The sequence below is a fragment of the Myotis daubentonii genome, chromosome X, assembly GCF_963259705.1.
Source record: "Myotis daubentonii chromosome X, mMyoDau2.1, whole genome shotgun sequence".
NCBI classification, from domain to species: domain Eukaryota; kingdom Metazoa; phylum Chordata; class Mammalia; order Chiroptera; family Vespertilionidae; genus Myotis; species Myotis daubentonii.
Window position 1 is genome coordinate 138,139,093 of NC_081861.1, and position 5,791 is coordinate 138,144,883.

Consider the following 5,791-nt stretch of genomic DNA (forward strand, 5'->3'; position numbering starts at 1 on the left):
CGATACATATAAAGCTCTCACTGGCGCCAATCGCACGCCTGCGTTTCGAGCTGTCATTGTCGATCGTGAATTTGGTTGACGCTTCAATTCTAGAGAAAGGGCGAATAGCGATACTCAAATACTTCTAATTAATTTCCTTTCAATGTGCACAAATTCGTGCACCGGGCCACTAGTGTGTATAAATATATATTAGAGGCCTGATGCACGAAGATTCGTGCAAGAATGGGCCTTCCTTCCCCTGGCTGCCAGCACCGCCTTCACTCTGACCAGAACCGTTTTTCCGCCTTCCCACGCTGCCCAGAGGCCCAGAGCGGCTGAGGTGGTGCATCCTGCCTGCGTCATCGCCACGGCAAAGATGCAAGTGTCCCGCCCCGCCCACTCGGGCCCTGCACATGCAAATTAACCCGTCATCTTTATTGGGTTCATTTGCATACTCACTCCTGATTGGCTGGTGTGTGTCGCAAAGGTATGGTCAATTTGCATCTTTCTCTTTTATTAGTGTAGATATATATATATATATTAATTGATTTCAGAGAGGAAGGAGAGGGAGAGAGAGAAACATCCCTGATGAGGGAGAATCATGGATCGGCTGCCTCCTGCACGCCCCCTACTGGGCATCGAGCCAACAATTTGGGCATGTGCCCTTGACCAGGAATCGAACCCAGGACCCTTCAGTCCACAGGCTGATGCTCTATCCCTGAGCAACACCAGCCAGGCCTCGAATGTATTTTTTGCATTTTTTTCTTTAAGCTTTTAACATCACCGTTTGGCATCACTTCCAAAAAACCTCAGGATTACGGAGAAAATGAGGAAAGCATCTTACAGCTCCCCTTCTATCCCTCCCCCCCCCACACACAACTAAAACATGCAAGTCTACCTGGAGAATTCTATTGAAAAATGTCTATTATAACCCAGCCAGTGTGGCTCAGTGGATAGAGCATCGACCTAGGAACCAGGAGGTCAGCGGTTCGACTCCCGGTCAAGGGCACATGCCCGGGTTGCGGGCTCGAATCCCAGTAGGGGGCATGCAGGAGGCGGCCAGTCCATGATTCTCTCATCATTAATGTTTCTCTCTCCCTCTCCCTTCCTCTCTCTGAAATGCATAAAAATATATTATTTCTTTTAAAAGTAAATAAATAGATATAAAGGTACGTCGGATATCAGGAATATCAATATGTTAGAAAAATAAAACACTAGTGTGAGGGGTCGAACTGAGCGATGGGTAACAGCTAAGGGGGAAGTCAGCGTCCCAGGCCTGACATAGCATAATGCGTATATTTTTCATTCCTTTCTCTCCCCCCCCCTCCTTTTTTTTAAAAATTCACTCCTAAGCCGTCCCAAATACCCAAATCTAGGTCAAAAAGTTGCATCTGTTACCCAGTGATAGCATCTCTGGATTGACCTAAATAACTTCATTTTTTGTGTTGTTTTTTTTACATTTTCTATCATTCTATATTGGCTTCAGGTGTACGGCGGAACGATGAGACAATCATCTATCTCACAAAGTGTTCCCCCTGGTACCTCCAGTACCCACTTGGCACCATCCATACTTATTACAATATTATTATCATAACACTAGAGGCCTGGTGCCTGAAATTTGTGCATTGGGGGGGGGGGGGGGTGGCAGGTCCCTCAGCCTGGCCTGCGCCCTCTTGCCCTCTCGCCATCCAGGCCAAGGGACCCCACTGGTGCACGATCAGGGCTGGGGAGGGACCGTGGGAGGGCTCCAGGGCGTGTCTGGCCTGTCTCCCTCATTCCTCATTGGCCAGATCCCAGCAGCAACCTCACCTACCGGTCAGAGTGTCCGCCCCCTGGTGGTCAGTGCACGTCATAACGATTGGCCTACCGGTCGACTGTCTGCCCCCTGGTGGTCAGTGCACGTCATAGCGAGCGGTTGAGCAGCCTTAGCAGATCATTAGCATATTACGCTTTGATTGGTTGAACGGCCGACCAGACACTTAGCACATTAGGCTTTTATTATATAGGATTTAAAAAAATATTTACTGTTGAAAGTATGACAGATGTCTCCTGTTCTCCCCACCAACCTCTCCCCAGCCCACCTCTGCCCCCCAGCACATACCCTCACCCCCCTGCTGTCTGTGTCCATTGGTCATGCTCATACCCATGCATACAAGGCCTTTGGTTGGTCTCTGACCCCCTCCCACCCTCCCCTGCCTTCCCGCTAAGGTTGGACAGTCTGATCGATGCTTCTTTGTGTCTGGATGTCTTGTTGCTCATCAGTTAATGTTGTTCATTATATTCCACAAATGAGTGAGATCCTGTGATATGTATCTTTCTCCGACTGGCTTATTACGTTCAGCGTCATGCTCTCCAGGTCCCTCCATGCTGTTGCGAATGGTAAGAGTTCTTCCTTTTTCAGGGCTGCGTACTATTCCACTGTGGGGATGCATCACCGTTTTCTAATCCACTCGTCTGCTGATGGGCACTTAGGCTGTTTCCAGATCTTAGCGATTGTAAATTGCACTGCTTATAGTACCATTTTAAAGAATATATATTATTATTGATTTCATAGAGGGGAATGGAGAGGGAGAGAGAGATAGAAACATCAATGATGAGAGAGAATCAGGGATCGGCCGCCTCCTGCACGCCCATCGTTCAATGGGTTAGTTGGTGACCTCTGTGTGCATAATGAACTCTGAACTGTGACCTCGAATGCTTTGGGGCAAACCGCTGATTGGAGAAATGGTCAGCTAGGGTCGTCTCTACCCCTGACGGGCTCGTCCAATGGCACCCAACGGCCAGGGTAGAGATGGATAATTTTGGAAAAGTGGGGTTTGCCTGATTTGTTAGCAATGATGTAATCTGTGTCGTAAAATTGTCCACAGGAGGTCACGGTTCGATTCCCAGTCAAGGGCACAGACCCAGGTTGTGGGTTCGATCCCCAGTAGGGGGCGTGCAGGAGGCAGCCGGTCCATGATTCTCTCTCATCATGGATGCTTTTCTCTCTCTGCGTCTCCCTGCCTTTTTGAAATCAATAAAAAACATATTTAAAGAATAACAAAATAAATAAGGAAATAGGCAGAACTTCATTGGCAAAAGGAAATAAGTGATTTACAGCTAGCATTTCATTCAATCTTTATAACAAACTACGTAGGCAAATAGGGTCACGTGATTTTTTTCCCCTTCATCTGATATAAGGATTAGGTATATTGCAGGTTGTGAATAAGATGTTTTCGGGCCAATTTATTACATTAAAATGAAGAGTTGCTATCATGGATCCGTGGGAAAGTTTCCAGACACTGCGGAGAAAAAACAATGAATCCGTCGACATACAAAAGCATCTATTTAGGAACGTTTGAGTCACGTAGATATAATTTCAGATTTCGTCCATGGCTCTGTTTCCCACCTAAATAATAAATCCAGCAAGTTAATGTAAATCGGCAGGAAAAAAAAAATCGTCTATTCAGCGCCGCGCTGTAGAAATAGACAGGCAGCCAGCGGAGGAATTTCAAATTTTCTGGAATCGACTACAAAATAAATACGGCGAAACCGGCGAAATAGATTTCCGTACTATATTTACGAGGGTCCAAATACTGTCGTCCTATATTATAGAAGTGTAGTAGGCAAATTGTCCCTCTCCCTTCCTCTCTGAAATCCTATATAATAAAAGCCTAAAAGGCTAAGTGTCCGGTCGACCAGTTGGCCGGTCAACCAATCAAAGCGTAATAGGCTAATGATATGCGAAGGCCGCTCAACCGCTTGCTATGACCTGCACTGACCACCAGGGGGCAGTGGACTATTTGACCAGTCGCTATGACGTGCACTGACCACCAGGGGGTAGTGGACTATTTGACCAGTCGCTATGACGTGCACTGACCACCAGGGGGCAGTGGACCATTTGACCAGTCACTATGACGTGCACTGACCACCAGGGGGCAGACAGTCGACCTTTCGACCAGTCGCTGTGACGTGCACTGACCACCAGGGGGCAGTGGACTATTTGACCAGTCGCTATGACGTGCACTGACCACCAGGGGGCAGTCGACAATTTGACCAGTCGCTATGACGTGCACTGACCACCAGGGGGCAGACACTCAGACCAGTAGGTGAGCTTGCTGCTGGGGTCCGGCCGATCGGGACTGAGTGAGACGGGCCGGACCCGCCCTGGAGCCCTCCCAGGGTCCCTCCCCGGCTGGCCAACCTCCTGTGTCCCTCCCCGGCCCTCGCTCAGTCTCGATTGGCCAGACCCCAGCAGCAAGCTAACCTACCGGTCACAGCGTCTGCCCCCTGGTGGTCAGTGCAGGACATAGCGACTGGTTGACGGGTCGACTGTCTGCCCCCTGGTGGTCAGTGCACGTCATAGCGAGCGGTTTAGCAGCCTTAGCATATCATTAGCCTATTACGCTTTGATTGGTTGAACGGCCGACCGGACAACTGGACACTTAGCATATCAGGCTTTTATTACATAGGATTTTCTAATTAAATAGTGTTTTAAAAATATATATATTTTTATTGACTTCAGAGAGCAAGGGAGAGGGAGAGAGAGAGACAGAAACATCCATGATGACAGAGAGAGTCATGGATCGGCCGCCTCCTGCACGCCCCCTACTGGGGATCGAGCCCGCAACCCAGGCGTGTGCCCTTGGCCGGAATCGAACCCGGGACCCTTCAGTCCCCAGGCCGACGCTCTACCCACTGAGCCACACCAGCTGGGGCTCTGATGAAATCTTTATTGTTGAAAGTATGACAGATAACGCCCTACTGACCCCCGCCCTCCGCCCCAGGCCCTCAGCACCCTACGGTTCCGTGTCCACGGGCGATGCATCTACACACCCAAGGTCTTTGGTTGACAAGCGTTTCCACGCCAGCCCCTTCCACCTGGTCCTGCTCACGTGTGCAGTTGATGTCTCAATCGCTGCTCCCTCGCGGGGCGATTGGGGGGGGGGAGTGTCGTCTGTTCGTTTGCACAGAGGCCGCCGTTCATTTATTACGAGCCGTTGGCATCGTAGCATGAGACGCGGAGAGAAAAATCAATGCCTTCCCTTCAAAGATCGATAGATGGCTGAGGGTTGGGGGTGAGCGTGGAAAGCACAGAATCACAGAGATCTGGGGGGAGGCGAGACCGAATAGTTAGACCTGTCACACGCCCGGGACAGGGGGTCAGGGGCTGAAAGTAGCAGAAAAAAAATAACAGGTGAGCCCGGCCAGTGTGGCTCAGTGGTTGAGCTTCGACCGGTGAACCAGGAGCGTCTGCCCCCTGGTGGTCAGTGCACGTCATAGCGACTGGTCGAACGGTTGACTGTCTGCCCCCTGGTGGTCAGTGCACGTCATAGCGAGCGGTTGAGTGGCCTTAGCATATCATTAGCCTATTAGGATTTGATTGGCTGTACGGCCGACTGGTCGACCGGGAACTTAGCATATTAGGCTTTTAATATTATAGATGCATCAGAAATGCCCTTCCTTTACCAAGCACGCCTTGGATAACTTCATAGATAAACATATAAATAAGGTAAATTTTTGATGTTATTTTATACAATATATTTTTATTGATTTCAGAGAGGAAGTGAGGGGAGAGAGAGAGAGAGAGAGAGAGAGAGAGAGAGAGAGAGAGAGAGGAACATCCATGACGAGAGAGAATCACGGATCGGCCGCCTCCTGCATGCCCCCTACTGGGGATCGAGCCCGCAACCCGGGCATGTGCCCTTGACAGGGAATCGAACCCTGACCTCCTGGTTCAAAGGTCGATGCTCAACCACACAGCCATGCTGGTCAGGCTGTGACTTTTATTATTGTTACGAGGCCCAGTGCACAAAATTCACGCATGGGAGGG